The sequence below is a fragment of the Tursiops truncatus genome, chromosome 6 (genome assembly GCF_011762595.2).
Source record: "Tursiops truncatus isolate mTurTru1 chromosome 6, mTurTru1.mat.Y, whole genome shotgun sequence".
NCBI classification, from domain to species: Eukaryota; Metazoa; Chordata; class Mammalia; order Artiodactyla; family Delphinidae; genus Tursiops; species Tursiops truncatus.
This window is the reverse complement of record NC_047039.1, coordinates 77,576,608-77,596,928: the sequence shown is the minus strand read 5'-3', so window position 1 is coordinate 77,596,928 and position 20,321 is coordinate 77,576,608. Positions and strand designations below refer to the sequence as shown.

General features: G+C 36.8%; 1 long non-coding RNA gene across 1 annotated transcript in view; it reads right to left on the bottom strand.

The window, feature by feature from the left end:
* The window catches only part of LOC141278986 (uncharacterized), a 191,387-nt gene that overhangs the window by 14,360 nt on the left and 156,706 nt on the right, over nucleotides 1-20,321 (bottom strand). The window lies entirely within an intron of this gene.

Here is a 20,321-nt window from a genome sequence, read left to right as displayed (position 1 = left end):
AGTTGTGGCACACAGGCTTAGTTGCTTGATGGCATGTGGGATCTTCCCGGACCAGGGGTTGAACCTGTGTCCCCTGAACCAACATGTTGTTGTTTTAAGTCACTACATTTGTGGTGATTTGTTATAGCAGCAATAGTAAACGAATACACTTTGACTCCAGTTCTTTCCCACTCCTATCAACAACATCCTCAGGCAAGATGACTCATGCAAACGAACCAGGTGGTCCTACCCCACCAGCCTGCCTATGTTCAGACATACTAAGATCCTGGTGATCCCTAAGGGAAAAACTTCCTGTCTTGTTAGTCCACATCTCTAGCAGCATCCACTGAGGGGATGCAGGGGGAGCAGGAAGCCTGGAGATTCACTTGTCAAAATACTCCAGGTACATTTCTGAATCTGATGTGAAACCAATCTCTCGAGGTGCCTTAGTTCATTCAGATGGCTAAGAAAAATACCATAAACTGGGTGGCTTAGAAAAAACAGAAGTTTATTTCTCACAGTTCTGGAGGCTGGAAGTCCAAGAGAGCGCCAGCATGATTTGGTTCTGGTAAAGGCTCTGTTCTGGGTTACAGACTGCCAATTTCTTGCTGTGTCCTCACCTCATAGAAGGCGCAAGGAATCTCCGCAGGATCTTTTATAAGGACAGAAATCCCATTCATGAGGGGTCCACCTTCATGATCTTCACATTGGGCATTAGGATTTCAACATATGAATTTTGAGGAGACATAGACATTCAGATTGCAGCAGAAGGTAAAGTCTGGGGAGTTGGAGAAACTGTATAATTGTGTGGTTTTTGAGGTTTAAAAAAAAAGGAGTCCAATTGAACGTGAATATGAGCTGAAATTCGCTTAAGAACTATTCTATCTCATGAATTTGTGATCTATTTTTTTGCATTAACTCGATCAAGGCCAGGTACATTTTCCTAAACCAAATATTGTAGCTGTCTTGCTAAATTACTGGGTAAAGTCATATTTCCAAAATCACAACTGGGTATTAAGGGGCTATGATGCTGCTTGATGACTAGACACAAAATAATTGAGACAGAAACCACCATTTTGAAAAATATAATAAAGAAAATAAATTCCCACTTAAAAAAGAGTGTACACAGGGCCTCAAGTAGAAAAAACACATTTGGAAATCAGTCCTTATATTTTCAGAATCTTTTCATTAGCAAATTGAGATATTCAACTGAACCCACAAAACTGTTTACATGCGGAAAAAGTAAGAAGGTAAAATCAGGAAAACACTTTGAATTTTCAAAATTGCCCTCTTGTTTCAGCAATTATTTGGTGATTAAATTTGGTTTGTCTTTATAAGGCTATTCTATGTGCAGTTTTTGCTAAATAAATCAATGCAAATATTTTCCTCGGACCTAAGTTTGTAAACAGCATAGATTTCAATGTAGTTTCATGTTTGTCCCACACCAGATTTTCTAAACTTCACCTTCATAATTTTTGTCGTATTAGTACACTACTATATGTACTGTCACTAATATTTTATTTAAGGAAAATAACTTTATTTACTTAAATTTATATTGAAAGAAAACTAAATATCACTATCAGAAATGAAAAAAAAACCCTACCAATTACTGGAAATAGAAAGTAACCACACATATAATTGTAAAACAAAAACAAAAAATAATATTTTTTGCCTGCTGGAATTTTGAGCTTGAAGACTGCTCTCTTTTTGTTAAAACAGGTAATTAACAGGCATTATAGAATTACTAAAGAATATAACCTCAAACTAAAACTTTTTTTCCCAGAAGCTAATCAGAAGGATTGAAAGAAAGTTAAAAAGGAAATAATGTTGTTACCATGTGATTCAATATACTTCTTTTTAACATGGCTGGGTGCCTCAACTAATTGACCTCGGTAACATCAGTGTTTGGAAATGCCATTTGAGATCATTTCATCTTACTTTCTGAATTGGTTCCTGTCATGATCATCTATTAATACTACTACACTACCTCGACTTTAACTCTACCTTAGAGTGAATGGTCTTTATCGAGCATCTATCTTGTACCACACTGCAAGGCTCATATCTGTGTTTAATTTTTAGTTCTATGTGTATCATCTGCCACAGGGTAACCCAAATCTAGTTCTTCTCTGATGAAACTCCTAGAATAAATTTAAACCATGGCAACCAGCCTTTTATTTATGAGGAATCACTATATTCTTTCTTGGCACCTGCCATCATGGTTCTATCCAATCCTGGCCCACCCATACAGCCTCAAAATTGTCACTCAGGCTTTAGTAGCCTAGGACTCACTTGGAACAGCTTGTCTACTCTAGTTACTTGCTACTGCAAGTGTGGTCCAGGGGCTGGGAGCTCGTTAGGAACGGCAAATGCTCAGTCTCCACCTCAGTCTTGCTCAATCAGAATCTGCATTTTAACAAGATGCTCAGGTGATTCTTATGTACGCTGAAGCTTGAGCACCAGTATTCTTCCCCCTATCACTCTATTCATCCTGGTCTCTCAACCACCCCACTCCTGAGGGCCCTCCTCACCCCTGGACTTCTCCACCTCTCACTTAGTGTTTCTTACCCTGGAAGCACACTAGAATCACCTGGGGAGTTTTATTTGTTTTCTATTTGTGATTTCTAGTTCACACCCCCAGAGTTTTGTTTTTAGTTTTGTTTTTTAATTAATTGAGAGTACTGACTGAGATCAGTTTTAATTGTCCCAGGTGATTCTAGTATGAATGAGGCTAGTATTGAAAACCACTGAAACACTTTCAAGAAATGACTGGTTTGGACTTCTGACTTTTGCCCTCTGGCTTCATAAGACCATTCTAGTGGTAGTGTATATGCTCCCCACTAAAACATGTTAGGCCCAGTGAGCCTCGCTTGTTGTCCTATATCAGCTGTCCTATACCAAGGGAAAGTAGCTGATCACTTTTCCCCTCTAAACAATCTATGGGAAGAAACCCACGTGACTGATGTAGCATCAGCAGCAACATGATGCTTTTTCTTCACTACGTTAAAACCAGCTATATCTATCATTGTAAGTGTATAAGTTTCAGTGTTAACAGATTTAAAATCTGTTTAGAACTGCTAGCCCATTTTCTCTTTTTAAATTAATTTTAGACACATAAATGATGTAGCTTTCATAAAAGCTCTATCTCCGAATTTTGTCATTGTGGAATTTTAGACATAACCATAATGTGTTCAAGTAACACTAAGAGTGAAAAAACCTGTTTGGGAACAAATAAGTTCATTTTGGAAGAATCTGCCTCATGTACACCTTGTGTCAGTAACTTCCCACTATGCCATGTACATATTTGTCTCACCACGTAAACCTGGATCTGTCTATGCTCTCAGATGACCTTGGTCTTCATCAGAAGTCTGCACAAACATGTGCCTCAGTGGACAGCTGGCTCGCTACCAAGTATCATACTTGCTGCCCCTCTACTCCATCACCTGGAGTCTGCTGGTCATGCCTCCAGCTGAATCCCCACATTTAGTTGTGTAGACCTCTGACCTTGCAGCTTTCATCAATTCCTGCCTAGTCTTTCTTCTGGATTCCTGATCCCTTCTTCCACAGATTCCCTGCCTGGGTCTCTGGAATAACAACAATGACCACTACTTGCTAGATTCTGCTAAGAAAACACCAAACATCCAAATATCATCCCATGTTCTCTTCAAGATAACCTAATCCTGATTTTATAGATGAGGAACCTGAGGCACAAAGACATTTATACAATTTGCAATATAAATCATTTTTTGCCAGGTTATGCTGTCATGACAAACGACCCCAAATTTTAGTGGCTAACAGCACAGACTCATGATGTCAGCTGTATGTCTTTATGACTTTGGCTCTCCCCACAAGTCTTTATTCTGAGATCCAGGCTGAGGGAGCAGACCCCAAATGCAACATGCCCTTCTTATGGCAGAGGGAAAAGAACAATGACAAAAAATCATGCAACGGATCTTGACATGATTTTCATTATTTCTGCTTATATGTTATTGTCCACGCAAGTCACACGGCCAACCCTGATATCAGTGGGTATAGAGGGACTCCTCCTACAGAGAAGACTCTGAAGGAAGGAAGCAGCAGAGAGAGGCAGCTAGTATTTTAAGCAAATAATATTACCATAGTTGTCCAGTCTCACAGGCAGAAAGAGGCAAAGTTGGCGATTGAATCCTGCTCTATTTGACTCTCAGCTATCATGCAACGGTACTTCCATTTTCCTTTCTCTTTTTGCTGATTTCAAGTATTTAACCTCTAACTTGTCTGGCTCCACAGTCATTGCCTGTTCCTTCCTATTTAGCTGTTCTCCCCAGATATAATTTCTGGTCTGAGTTAATTATATTCTTGACAAATAGGTCTTCAGCTTAGCTGAACTGTAGGTCCCTGCCCTCTAATTGGCTTGGTTCTCCAGCCGCCCAAGTTTAGGATAAGTTTTAGTCTATTTCTCCAGCTTTTAACTCCACAGAACAAAGGCACTCCCATCCTCAATATGGTAGATACAGACAGCTTCCTTACTGCTGTAAAGAAATTCACAGGGAACAAATTTTAGCAACTTGGCCTTAAAACCTGAAAAATTATATTTAAACTGGGACAAGAAACTTTTTAGGACGATTTCCTGTCAAGAAACAAATCCTTTTTTATGGTGGTTATACATGCTCCATGGGAAGCCTTGTTTATTGCTGGTCTCGGGGCAGCGAGTTAGTGAGATTCTGTCAACACACTCGGATCATCTTTGGGTGGGTTGGCCCCTCCAAAATCTACCCACTCATGTCATCTTTCACCACTCATTAAGAGAGGTCACAGATTTAAAGCTTCCTTTCTCTTTTGTCAATGTGAGATAGCAGCACAATTTTACATGCTTTACTTTGCAACAGAAAACATGTTTTGTTGTTACAAGATCCAGTTTCAATCATGTATCACCTGTCATTTAATTAACCACAAATGAAGGCTGAGTTCTTCCTTTGTGGGTACTAATTTGGACCCACTTTTATATCAGCATTTGAGAAAGTCACCTTCTAACTTAAAAGTTGAGTTCATTTTTAAAAGAATGCTATTGCAAAAGCAAATAAATAGTAGGCTAAAACTGTCTTTTTTATCTCTTTGCCTAGTTTGAACTCCCTGTATTTCCTTTTAAGGAAGGATGTTTACTTTCTCCAGTTACATATCCAACTATTCCCAGAGGGGTCATCTTTATAGTTACCAATGTACTAACCTTATGTCCATTAGAGATGATGAACGTAGGACAGTGTTATGTACATAAAAGCATAATTTATAGTTTCAAACTCAAAACAAAGCTTCTTTACAGAAGAGCACTTATTTCCATACTAACCTGTCTCCCAATAAGCTCTTGTTCACATATTAAGATTGACTATCTCAGAAACTATCATCTCAATATTTTTTCACTTGATGGTTGGTATGTATGAAATCATAATGAGGCATAAAAAACACTAATGTTTTTCAATATTTTTTGGTCTCTTGACTTAAAAAAAAATTATATATCGGAGGCCCCGAACCTAGAATAAGACTTTTCTTTAAATGCTTGAATCATAATTAGATGTTCTCTGTATGTGCCTACTATTAATTTTCATTATGTATTTTTGTGTAAATAAAATAGAGGAAAGGAAAATTAGGAAATGTGTTTCTGAACAAATAATGATTCTCTTTCTTCAATTTCCTCCAAATTTAAGAATGTGGTATTCATTATTACCCAATGCTTAACAAAGACGCAGTGCCCATTTAGACTTGGCAATCAGGACTTTAGTCCTGTAGCTTTATCATTTTCTGTACAAGTAGCAATCACTGTAGTAGTTTTGATTAAATTATTATCCATAGGCCTGCTCTTGAAAGAAATGACAAATGTCCTCTGGAAAAATTCAAGTACACTGTAAACTTGGAAAATGTCTAGTGTGAGTATGCCCCAAACAGTATTATGTATTATTAATAGCAATGACCTATGACTCAAACATAATAATCTATTTTCTACAGGGAGGAGGAACTAGCTTCATTTATTAAAAATCATGGGGGGAAAAGTAAAAAACTATATATATATTTTTTTTTTTGGTGTAACGAGAGAACTTGGTGAAGTTCAAAACTTTCTTATCTTGAGTACTTGTGGAAAGCATGGTAGGTACGTATAAACTAATATGGTATACCTGGCCAGAAAAGAACACCTTGGAAGGAGATTTAGAAGGCCAGAGAATTTTGTTTTCCTCCTTTTCAGTCTCTACCGCTTGTTTTCTTTGAATAAGAGAAAAATGATTTAGGTATTCAGATAAGGAAAACTTCACAAATCTTGTTTTTAATTTCTATGATCTAATTGATGAAATATTCTGTGCTTTGACTATACTGTCTTCATTTTAGTTTTTTAACCTTGTAAGACAAGACACCAGCAGGGCAGAGTCTTAAGTTTCAAAGCATGAAGACGCTATGTGTTTTCTAAAATATTCATAACTTTAAATAAAAATTTAACTTTTGCAATTTGTAGGTTGTAAAGGCATACTCCCTATTTTGCTTGGGAAACAACAGAATTATTCAAATATCTAAGTATTAGATTGTTTTAGAAATTCTGACCTTAGCAAATCTTAAAATGATACTGATTATAGCTTAAGAGTTCAAAGGAATACAGGGAAGGGACATTAATTTAGGCCACTGATATCAAAACAATCCATTTGCTTTTGAAATTTGAGCGATTTTACAAATACAAAGATAAAATATATGGGTTGCTACTTTATTTACGTAACATAGAATAAACACTTACTTTGGGTTGGATGTAAAATTTTTTTTTCTTCATTAAAACATAATCACACTGGAAATTTATACAATGATATTCTACCTAAAAATTATTTAAACAAACAAACCCGACAGGTTTTAGGAAAAAAGCACTTGGGAACCAGGTTTTCATTCTGGCTTTGCCATTAACTAGCTGTGTGATTAGCTTGTTGATTTCAGGGAGCTAATCTATATGCTTCTGTTTTCTTTCCATCTGTAATGGAAGAGGGAGCCTTAAGATTAGGACTCCCCATTGTTCATTCTAGCTCTAATTTGTTTTTTTTTGTTTTTTTACTCTAAGCCCTCTGTAGGGATGTAGCATAGTTGGGGATTGAACAGAGGTTTAAAATCTCCTTGAAAATAGAAGGTGTTAGATTGGTTAATGAAGAAAGAATGGAAGATTTTAAGTAAATTGTCCCTTAATGGCAGCAAGGAAGGCAAGGTCAGTCGTGTAGAAGATAAGGATAGCATTAGCAAGTGACTGGCCACCAGTGGAAGTGAAAGAGGAGAACATTTCTCACAGATGTCACCAGTAATTCTTAAAGCAATATCAGCAGGACTCTTCGTAGCCAATGACCTTTCTTCCCTAACATTGGTAATGACATTGCCTCTTATGAATGGACAGTCTGAATGTGTGTGGCATCTAAGCAGAGGACAATGGACAGAATGCCATAACTCTGCTATTTCATATGGACTTAACCCTTGTAGTTTACAAAGCATGTCTCCTATATTAGCTTACTGTTTCTTCCCAATAACCCAATTGCTGAGGCAGGGAAAGAATACAGTGGTGAAGCATATAGGTTTTAGAGTCAGACAGTCTGGGTTCAAATCCCAATTCCATCCCTCTTCGTTAGTTGACTTTGGACTATTCATTCTTTTAACAAATATGTGTTGAATCTGCTATGCTAAGCACTGAGAAATTAGGAGGTAGGCAATAGAGTAAATGATGATTTTAGATTATGAAAAGTGCTCAGAAGAAAATTAAATAGGGTAATGAAATGGCAAGTAATGGGGCTGGGGCTAAATGGGATAGGGTTTTAGGAAAAACTACTCTAAGGAAATAACACTTAAATGAGAAGAAGAAGTCAGCCACGTAAAGAAATGTTGGAAGAGTGCTTCCAGAAGAAGAAAAAGCACATGCAAAGGCCCTGTGGTGGAATAAGAAGCAGATTTTCATGTGTGGCAAACTCAGTGATTTGAAATTATTGGTATAAACAGTATGTGCAGGAAGAATGAGGAGTTGAGGTTGGGGGAAAGGGAGTCAGGGGTGTAATAATTACCAATAGGAATGATAATATGGTTGAAAGTAGAAACCACCAATTTTGTAACTTGAAAGTGAGTAGGACACCTGGACTGCCAGGAACAATGGGGCAATACTGACACTAAAGAAATAGCATCACATGGCACTTAAACATACTGCTTGACTTACGCTGTCTTATAGAAGCCTGAAAGCACCTCCATGAGTACTCGGAGCACAGAGTGCACATACGTGGAGACCAAAGCTCAGCTGGTAAGTGCCTTGCCCAAGGTCACTTGGATGGCAAATAAAAGAACCAAAAGGAGAACTTAGATTCCTTACCTTTTGTTCACATTCCATCTATCAACTACATTACTTGTCTATGTGGCCCGTGTAATAGTGAACATTGTTGAGAAAGAACTAGAGGCAGAGCATAGCAGCAGAGTTGGATGGTAAGGACGCTGAGAGCATAAAGGAAGACTTAAAGAGAAGGTGAAGCAGAGAAATTAACATCTGTCTGGATAATACCTGAATATAGGTTAACTTTGGGGAATTGGGGGAAAAAAATGACATAGTGTCTGAGGACAGCAAGGACCCAAAGACTTCTGGAAGGAAGGAAAGAAGGATGGGAAAGAAACAAGAAAAGAGTAATAGGGAGAAGTAAAGGGAGAAGAAAGGAGTGAAAGGCAGAAGGAGAAGGAAAGATAAGCTGGCAGACAGGCAGTGGGGGAAATTGTGGCTAAAGCATGCAGATGACTATGCCAGGGGAAAATGTCCCCATGAATGAAAAAGCAGGGGCATAAAACTCTGAATGGATATACACAAAGAGTTGGTAGTTCAAGGTTTACAACACTGGGGCTGCATGGTTTGGAGCTGGAGAAGGCTGTAGGGAATTTTCCGCTCCCCACTGTTTCAATACCTGTGTGCTTTCTCCACATGACCATATTTTCTGAACCTCAAATAAAGACACATAATCTGATAAAGGAATTTTCTGTCACTTTCAAGCAGGAAAGATCATCTAAAACTGTAGCTTGTTGGCATTTTTAGGATTTTTCCATGATATATAATTTCAGTAGAAAAGAATATTTGAAACTGGAATATCTCAGAAATTCCACAATATGTAATAATAACAATTAATCCTTTTTGAGTGCTGAGCATTGTTCTAAGGGCTTAAGTCACTTAATCCTCTCAACAGCCCTATGAAGTGGATTCTTTTATTATCTCCAGTTCACAGATAAGGAATCTGCGGCATGGTGGGGTTGAGTAACTTCTCAAGGTCACACCAATAACAATGACAGAGCTGGCTCTGAATTCTGCTGCTCCCTTCTACTTCCTGAAATTCCCTAAGGGTTTGATTACAATTCTTTTTTTTCTCTTTGAAGGCGATGTTATCTCAAAGAGTTTTGCGACAGAAAGGTTATGAGTTTTAGAGGTTCTGTTAATGTACATCAACAAGTTTAATTCACCATTTAAAATATTTGTATAAGGGTAACATTATGAACCACCAGATAATTTAGGCAAAGCGCTTTGAGATCGTCATAGAAACCTGACATGAATTGTTCTCCCTCTCACTCTTTCAAAATGAAAAACATCTTGCCAGACTAAGGCGAAAAGTCCCAAGCCAAACACTAAAGTACGTAGTATTTCTCTCTACGTTGCTGTATGAGATACTGGCAGCCAGACATATTTCTCAACCTTAGAAGACATAAATCTTTCAGAAGGAAACCAAATTTCATTGGTTTGCCTGCCAAACTATGACTTCAGCCTTGAATTTCATCTCAGAAAACTGTAAACACCCTTTTCCTCCCCTTTTAAGCATATCTTCCTTTCCTGTAGACCATCTTTCTTCCTTTTGGGTGACTGTCTCTCACCCCTGTCTTATCCTGCATGCCAGCCTGTGTGTGCTGACCTGCCGAGAGACAGGCTGCCCAGGCTGATGTCAAGCCCTCTGTTCTCACCTCCCGCTCATTCCACTCTTCCTTCTCCCCTCTGCTTTTCATCTTTTTCTTTTTACTACCAGTTTTGGGCTTTTAATTCACATTCCACTGAGGGCTGATGATTTTGCTGTGGAGGTCTTTTCCATGGACCTGCTGCTGTCTCCCTTACCACAGTGACCCTAGGCTTGTACTTTGTGTCTATGATGCAAAAGGATTCAGAGGTTTCACTTTAAAATGGTCTTAGCTTACTTTTCTAGTAACTAAAGACTAATGGAGTAGGTCAACCCATGAACAATTCAGTCTAAATCTACATAAATTTGAAAACATGTGCTTTAGGATGAAAGGAATTAATGTGCCTGGGAATGGGGAGGGGATGGTGTTCAATCTCCAGAAATTCAGGTCAGCATGACACCTTCTGGGTATTCACATGAAGGGGACAGCAGAGTGTAGATGAATGCACCCCAGATTAGGAGACAGCACAGTAGATCAGGTAACAGTCCAAGTTCTGACACATAGACAAACCAGCTGTGTGACACTGGAAAGAAAATCATACTGTCATTCACTCCGAGTATCACTTTTATCATCCTCAAAATAAAGCACTGGACTAAGTAGATTCTAAACCTGGATAAACCTTGGAATCACTTGGAGAATTTTGGAGTGTCAAAAGAAAAACAGATTGGTCAAAGGCGTCAATGCTAATATACTTAATTAGAATCCTGAGTATGAATACATGATTTGATGTAGCTATACCCCAGCCTAGATTTGAGGACCAGCATTAGGGCGCCTTTTGATTCATTAAAGTCTTATGCCCAAGTTCCCTTGGCATTTCCTAGGCAAGGAAAAGCACAGAATAGTAACACCCACTGCTGTCCACTAGAACAGGCTTCAGAAGTGGCTAGCGATGAGCTGGGCAAGGAGAGAGCCAGACTTGTTACTTTCAACTGGTTGCTCACAGGTTCTAGTATGGTAAGTAACAGAGCAACAATTCCTTCTCCTAGATGATTTTCCTGTCTTAATGCATTGAAATCACAATCACTTGCAAGGTTGCTCCTAAAAGCAGGCACATTATTTAGCTGTGATCTGACCACTTCTGCTTGAACCTTAAGGTGCTGGTCAGATCCCTGCCGTAAGATTATATTGTTGGTTCTAGGAGTCTTATTAGTCTCCGAAAGTGCGATGGGAGGAGCCACATAAAGCTGCTGTTCATGAGAGCCAGGTGAGAACAAGGCTTTTTAGCAATTAGGTATTTGTTGGTGTCATTTCCTTTTTGCTACGGAGTCTTTTTTTTCCCCATAAAAACACTGATTTCTTTTATGGTAATTATCTCTTTAATTCTTAGCTAATTGCCCCAGTTTAATTATTAACTCCTTTTCTTCATTTCTTCCTCTACTATTCCCGTTTTCAGTTGATTCTGCCATTACTCCCACAAAAAGCAGAGGGTACTTTTTACCGCTTGGCTTTGGGCTTGGCCACATGATTAGTTTTGGCCAACGGGATGTTAGTAGATGTGATGTAAGTAGAGGCTTCAACTCTGCCTACACAGGGGGGCTTGCATTCTTGTACTTTGCTATGGGAAGAGCCTCCCATCTGCAGATGCTGCCCCTCACCTGAGCCTCAGAAGGAACAAGCGTGAAGCATACCTTCAACACCTGACCCACATTTTTAAGCAGAGCCACATAGCTGGGCCCAGCTTAGATCAGCTGATCCCCAGCCTGTCTGCAGATGCCTGAGGAAATAAATGAGTCTGATTTCAAGCCACCGAGTTTTGGAGTGGCTTGCTACACAGCAAGAGCTGACTGATTCAGTATGTCAGTCAAGAATTCCTGCCTTTCCCTAGGCAGTGGGTGACATGTAATCCAATCTGGACCAATCAGATCTCTTCCCCCAAATCACAAACCACTGGTGAAGAGCTGAAAGTGCCTCAGCCTCAGAGATCAGCTGTTCCCTAAACATTCTTCATTAGTTACTGATACATGGGCCATTTGAGATTACCTGGCACCTGTCCTTGCCTTGCCGGTTCACCAAACTTTTCTCTTATCCTTCACATCCTTCTAAGGGGGGTTTCTTATTATCACTCCCTTGTGTTATCCCTTATGTTTATATCCTAATCAGTTCTTTTTAATTCAAGTTAGGGTCTTTTCTATTGCTTGCAACCAAAAAAATCTTAACTATTACTGAGTAACTCAAAGAAAGAATGAAAGGGTACACAAAGCAAACTCAACCTAACTCACTATGTGGTAGGGAGAGAGGGCTGTTAGCTAGGTTTTCCTAGCCCCTTTCCCACATTAGACCTACATTTGTCATGAAAAAAGGGAAATTCCTTGAATTTGTTATTCTTGTCAATTGGTATTAACAAATAGATCTACAGAGAGGTAAAAAATAGTTTGAATTTTTTACATAGAATATCAGAAAACAAAAAATTCAGTAAGCTCCTTAGAATCAAGTATTATTTAAAAAATAAATGACTCTCCTACAATAACTCCACAGCTAGAAGTGGACAGGACATATCCTATCTTGAAGTCCTGTTGGCTACCTGAGATGAAAATCTTGAATGTCACCTGAAATCATGCTCCATATTTGTTAATGTTAGAAAAACAATTCTTCAAGTTATATTTTCCCCTTTTTGCAACAGCCTCATATTAAAGAAGTAACATAGGTTTCATTTAAAATGATCATACTGGCAGGGCAGAGGGTAATCTGAATCCTCCAGTACACTTAAATTTTACTTATGAAGGGACTAGCTATTGAACACTGATAATTCAGAGATTTCTATGTGTCATTATGAATATTACATAACTTTTTAGAGTCAAGGATGTGCCGTTCAAAATGTGCAGCAATGTAGGTTCTGACAGATACTAAACACCCTTTTTCATCAAAACTACGAATTTTTGTTTCCATGAATCTTGAAAGAAAGATGACCCAATATCTTTGAAATGAATATGTAACAGAAAATAAATCCATGACAATCAAAAAGTGACTCAAAGGAAACAAGCTTCCAGAATGGGAAAAAATAAAAGCAGCTGCCAGACCCCACGCCACCCCCATAAATTGTTGCACAGCTGTTACCACCTCCAGTGATGCTGTTTTGCCAAACCAAAGACCAAGATATTCCTGGGATGATATGCTAGATTCCTCCTCCAGGCATCTCTGTATATCTTATGCATTCCAATAGCAAGGAAAATTGGTTCCTCTCCAAGTACAAAGAGTGGTGGAAAAGGGGACATTCTTAGGGCATGTGTCTCCTGGCAGAGCTCTAGGCAGAGGTAGTATCCCTGGTCATTCCTTCCCTTCCAAAAGACTCTGGGATTGTGTTGACAGCTTATCTTCAGAACACAAGGAGAGTGTCCAGGAAACACAAAAACAGTGCATTAAGAAACCATTACTCCAATGACAAAGTGGAAAATGTGGTAACAGAATGGAGAAATTTTGTTCAGAATCCTAAAGTTTGCTGTTACTCCACAGGCCATACAAAACTATCTTAAATTACGATCTCAAACAATCACTAAGTCACTTCTTTCCACTAATTTTGTTTTTTTCTGGACCGGTTGTTAATTTCCGATCTAGCGGATATCACTGAGTTCCCACAATTTGTATCAGAACTCTTTGATGAATATTCTTATTACTTTATTAAGCTTGCTATTAGAGGTAACTTCTATTTCACTTACAAACGGGGGTGGAGAAATGGATGGATCCTACCGTAAACCTAGGACCATCGCAATTCAAGCTACCTCACTGAACAAATCTTTATTAAAATTATCATTTGTTATGAGCTGAGCACTGTGCTAGACAATGGAGAACCGTAAATGAATAACACAGTATCCCTGCCTCAGGGATCTCATATCCTAGAGAGGAGGAATTCCAGAGTTTAAACTTAATAGTTTTCAATCCTACAGTGCAGAGATAGAGAAGACTACTGACTCGTATACCCAACTGCTTTTTTAGAAGTATGATACAATGGTTATACGCATTGTCTCAAGATTAACGACTTGGACTTGCATCTAAATTCCACCACTCACAAACTGGGTGACTTTTTAAGTTAGGTAGTTTCTGTGAACTTCAATTTTATCAACTCTAATTTGGGGACGAAATCATAGCTACCTCACAGGTTTTTGTGAAAATTAATTGAGTTCATACATGTAAGAAACCCAGTACAGAGCCTGGCATGGACTAAGCCCTGAATAAATATCAGCTAAATTATTACTATGTTCCAGGCATTGGGTGTGCTGAGATGAATAATTTACTGTCACTGCCATTAAGGATCATGCAATGCAGTGTGACAGACATCCCCCTCTGTGGGTAGCGTCACTCAGAGATTCCACTGTTCTCTCCTTTAGCCATGCTCTGAGTGCTCCTTCTTTGCCCCACCATGATCTTTGATTTATATTGGAGAGACTCATTAACTTTTTTTAGGAGCCTCATGAAAAAGCTTTGTATAAGACATATAATTGTAATGTCCCTATAATTAGAATGGATGAGACAGGAGAGGGATAAAATAATAAGAATTCCTGAATTTTCTCTTTTGTTTAAAGGATTAATTTATTTGCTGGTTTGTTTACTTTAGTAGTGAGGTATAGCATACATACTATAAGATATACAAATCATATGTGTATAGTTCAATAAAACTTACTTATATACACACTTGTTAACCATCACCCAGATCAAATTTACCAGTGTCCAGAAGCCTTTCTCATATGCCTTTCCAATCATGACTTTCTTACCAAATATAACCACTATGTTGACTTCTAACACCATATATGAGTTCTGCCCATTTTCAATTTTATGTAAATAGACTGAATACATACTCTTTTGTCTCTGCTCTACCATTCAACATTATATTTGTGATATTCACGTTGCATGTAGCAGTAGTTTGCTGTTTTGCATTGCTGCTAGTATTCCATTGTATAAACATAGCAAGATTTATTTATTCATGTTATTGTTACTGAACTTTTAGATTGTTTTTCATTTTTTGCTATGTGGGATAATATTGCTATGAACATTCTTATACATGTCTTTTGCTGCATATATGTATGCTTTTCCACTGGTACCTAGAAATAGAATTGCCGTGTCATAGGATCATGTGTCCCTCTGCCAAATAGACTTCCAAAGTGATTCTAGAAGTTTATCCTTTCCTTAGCAGTGGATGAGAGTTTCTGTTGCTCTGTATTCTTGTCTACACTTGGTTTTTACCTATTTTTCCTAAATTTTAGCCATTCTAGGGAGCATGTAGTGATATCTCATTATAGTTTTAAGGTGCTTTATCCTGATAACTAATGAATGCTCATCACCCTCCCATATGTTTTATTACCTGTTTGTGAAATGTCAGTTCAAGTCTTCTGTCTTTTTTAAATTGTTTTCTGTTTTTTTTTCCTTGTTAGCTTGTAAAATTTCCCCTATTAACGTGAATATAATTCTATTCTGTGGCTTGTATGTTCACTTTCTTAGTGGTATCTGTTCTTACATTTAATGAAGAATTTATTAATCTTGTCTATTATGCTTAGTGTTTCTGTGTCCTTTAAAAATTGCTTTTACACCCCAAGATCTCTTATATTATCTTTTGAATCTTTACTATTACGTTTCACATTTACACCTTTGATCCACTAGAAAATGATTTTATGTATAATATGAAGTATGAAGTAAAAGTTCTTTTAAAAAATCTCTATGGATATTCAACAGATCCAACACCATTTACTAGAAAAAGCATTCTTTCCTCACTGCATTGCAATGATGAATTTGGTGACTTTAAACATAGGTTCTCTCTCGGGTTCCTCTGCTATGTTCTATTTGTTTGTCTATTTCCACACCAATACCAGTCTATTTTAGTTAACTTTATAATAAGGCTTTATATTTGGGAATATAAGTACTCTCATTTTGTTCTTATTCTGCCAAAATCGTTCAAAAATCAGTATATCAGTTTCCACCACTCCTTCCATTGGATTGTCTGTACATTGATTATAATTTATTGAGTCTATAAAGTTAACATTCTTCAATTTTGAATCTTCCAATCTATGAACACGATATAGCCTCCATTTGTTTAGGCTTTAATTTCTCATAGCAATGTTTTCTAGGGTTTTTATTTTTAGAGGTCTTATACAACTTTCTGCATATATTTTTCCTAAATAATTTATGTTTTGCTGTTAGAGTAAATGATATCATTTAAAAATTTCATTAAAAAATTCTTTTTTGTTGTTAGTATAATATAATTGATTTTTATATAATGATCTTGTGGCCAATTACCTTATTAAATTTATTTATTAATTCCAGTGCTTTATATATAGATTATTTTGATAATTTTCTATGATTACAATCATGTTGTCTACAAATAATGGCAGTTTTATTTCTACATTATGTATATGATTTTAAATGTTATGGTAATCATGTTAAAATTTAGAAGAAATGAACAAATTCCTTTTTAAAAATTAACTATCAAAATTGACAGAAGGAATAGATAATCTAATTTTTCTTATGTCTATAATAAATTTAATATAAATTTAAAGCTTTCTCACAAAGAATATCTCATGCCTTGATATATCCTTTGGTGAATTCTTATAAACACTTAACAAAGAAACCACATTACTGAAAATTCAACCATCAGTTTAATGTCCCTTTGAAGATAATGTATCTTTTTATTCTATGGATACTTTTAGGATTTGATTTTTATTTTTGTCTTTCAGCAGATTTATTTTGATATGTCTAAGTGTGATGTTCTCTGATTTTGCCCTGCCTTTGATTTATAGATATTCTTGAATAAGTAGGCCTTTCTATAATTTTGGATAATTCTAGCCCATGATCTTGTAAAAAAGTTTCCCTCCCATTCTGTCTCACTTTTGTTTCTGGACTCCAATTACACATAAGTTAAGTCTTTTCACTGTGCCCCATATATCTCCTATGCTTTTTAAAGCATCTTTTCTTCTCTCTCTCTTTTTGCTTCAGTCTAGATATTTTTTACTAACCTATTGCTAGCTCATTAATTTTTTCTATTTGTCTAATCTGCTATTAAATGTATTAATTATAAAATTTTCTATTTCATTACTTTTATAGTTTCTTAATTTACTGTGGAATTATCTGCCCCATCCCCTTATTCTTGAGCACATGAGTCACAATTATTTTAAAGTTCATATCTGTTAGTTTCAATAACCAGACCATTTTTGTTCATTTTTGGATGTGTTTCTACTTTTCTTGATTTTTGTAGATTTGGTTATGTTTCTTGGCATGTCTGGTAATTTTTGAATGAAGGCTACATGATATGTATGAATTACTTAGTTTTGTTGGGTGATGTTACCTCCTCTAGAGAGGGTTTGGATTTCTTCTCTCAGGCATACAGAATATAGATATATTGCCTTGATTCAGTAAAGATTAGTCTATTTCTGGTTTGCTATTATTCCTAAGGGAGTAAGCTTCCAGGGTTCTCCACTAATATCCTAGGGTGTTTACTAGGGCTCCTCCTCTTTAGAAAATACTGAAGCTGTGATAATCTCTGATTAGCTTAATAGTTATTTTATACTTACTTTCTCAGCTTTTTGCCCTGTTCAAGTACTGATTAGTGGTCACAAAATGCCTTGAGCCAACATGAGTGAAAATTGGCTCAAGCACTTAAAAAAAGCATTGTTCTTATGCAAACACCCATACTGAGAAAACAATATCTTATGACCAAACAATACCAAACATTACATTCCTGGGTATATGCCTAGAGAAAGACATTCACCTGTGTGTCAGGAAACATGTAAAAGAAAGTTCATGGCAGCAATTTTTGCAATAGCTGAAAACATCTTTAACAACCATCAGGAAATAAGGATGTTAGGATGGATAAGTAAATTGTGGTTGTTAATATAATGTAATTTTGTATCACAATTAAAGTTGTACATAGCTCTAGTTTAATTGTGGAATTTTGTATCACAATTAAACTAGAGCTATGAACAACAAGCTGACTGAATCTTACAAACAAATTGGTAATTGAAAGAAATTTTTTAAAATAATTCATTTATGTAAAGTTTAAAACCAGTCAATATTAGCCATTTTATTTAGGGCTACATACAAAAGCAATAAAAATCAAGGAATATCATGGAAAGAATTATCATACAGGGGCTTCTCTGGTGGCACAGTGGTTAAGAATCTGCCTGCCAATGCAGGGGACATGGGTTCGAGCCCTGGTCCAGGAAGATCCCACATGCCATGGAGCAAGTAAGCCCAGGTGCCACAATTACTGAGCCTGTGCTCTAGAGCCTGCAAGCCACAACTACTGAGCCCACATGCCACAACTACTGAATCCCGCATGCCTAGAGCCCATGCTCTGCAACAAAGAGAAGCCACCGCAATAAGAAGCCCACACACTGCAACGAAGAGTAGCCCCCGCTCGCAGCAACTAGAGAAAGCCCACGCACAGCAATGAAGACCCAATGCAGCCAAAAATAAATAAATAAATTTATAAAAAAAATTTATCATACATATCAAGATAGTGTTTTTTAATCTAAAAGGGATACAGGAAATGTGATTGAGGAGGGATACCCAGGGGCAAGGAGGTGCTTCTTCAATGTCGGCAAGGTTCTATTTCTTTACTTAGATGGTAGTTAAAAGGGTGTTCACTTTCTAATGATTCATTGTACATTTAGGTTCTATACACCTTTCTCTATGTGTGTTACATTTCATCATTCTAAAAGTTATGAAAATTTCCTCTTGGGAATCAGCATACATACTTCAGTGTGGAAAAGAAGAATCTAATTTCCCAGACTAAGCCAAAAAGACATATACCACCATCTGATTATACCCACAAATTTCTGCATTTCTTTCAACACAGAACCACGAAGAACGAACACAGAACCAACATGAGCCAACCATGATGCCTTATTAGCAACAGTACCAATACTCTTTTCCCAATGTACATCATGGTTCAGAAAAATACCAATGACAGACTAATAATCTCCTCTAGTATGGATTTGAATGATTAACAGAACAAAAAGGCTTGGTGGCTCAGAGGGCAATGCAGAGGGAGCTTAATTTCGAGGTTGCAACTGTGAAAACTGATGGGCAATGTGAAAAATACGATATTAAAATTTAGAAAATAAACCGTGCTCAAGTGAACTGTTAAAAAACAAAAACAAACAAAAAAACCCATAACAACAAAAAAACCATCAAGCACTTCTCCTCTCTGTACATGTCATACATGAACCAAGCCCTGATTCATACCTTATAGTTTCGCCAACTGAAAAGCCAGTATCTCTTAGACCACAAAGAGTATATGCCATTAATGTTCCATCATATACGACTGTCATTTGATAGGGAAGTTTTACCAATACTTATGCTTTCTCTTTGAACTCATTATTTGTTATTAATTTTCAGCTATTTTTACCAGCTGCCTTGAAAAAGTATGACTTGCACCTATACCTGGTTTTGCTACAAGGAATACAACGTCTGAATTACACCACTGTAGTTTTGATATCCCCATTTTCTTTAGTGACAAAATCCAGCAATTTAAAACTAGAAAATATTTCTATAGGAAAACAATCATTTTTAAAACCAGAGAGATACATAGTACTTACATGCAAAGATGTGATGGCTTCATGCCACTATTTAACCAAGTCTTATAAAAAGCAATTTACTACGCAGCACGGTTCAATGATTGCTAGTCTTCTTAAATAAAACTTTCCATTGTTGATTTTTGGATTTCTTTTTTCACTTTTTATATCTAGCTGCTTCTAGCTGCTTTTCCCTTGTCTTGGCACATATGTAATCACATTCTACATTCACTCTGAAACCTGGTCACTAAAGATGATTATGGCAGTGTTGTATTTCTGCCTCTACTTTTATAACTATCTTTATATTTGCATAAACTACTTTTATGTGATTGCTTCTTTAATAAAATTAGAAATTTAATAATAAACCCCAATAGTAACAATTTTTAAAAAGGCAAATGTAACAAATGTGAACAGTAACATGCCAATAATGTGAAAAAAATTTAACCTAAACACGTTGCATCCAATTAACTGATGGGAAGCTAAGGCCTAACCATCAGAGTCCTTGCAACGGGTAGGCTACCTTTAGGTTGCTAATGACTGTTAAGAATATAATATGTCTCAGTGAGAATTATATTTAATCTTACATTTTACATTTGTTAAATATTTGTGAACGAAGTTTTTTAAAATTTCTTTTTCCTCTGAAGTCTCTAAACAATTTGCTGAAAGACCACCAGAGGACACAAATGATTTATGGACTACACTTTGAGAAACACTGCTTCATATCATGTTATGATCTTTAAAACCATGAAAACCAAAACCAAAACTCTCAAAACCAAAATAGCCAATTTGGGGACCCAAGAAAGTAGCTCCTAGCAATTCAGTTCAAAGTGCTTTATTTCTTAGCTTGTTCTATGACAAATTAAAAAAAAAAAAAGCATGGTGGCTCTATTTGCCCAAAAT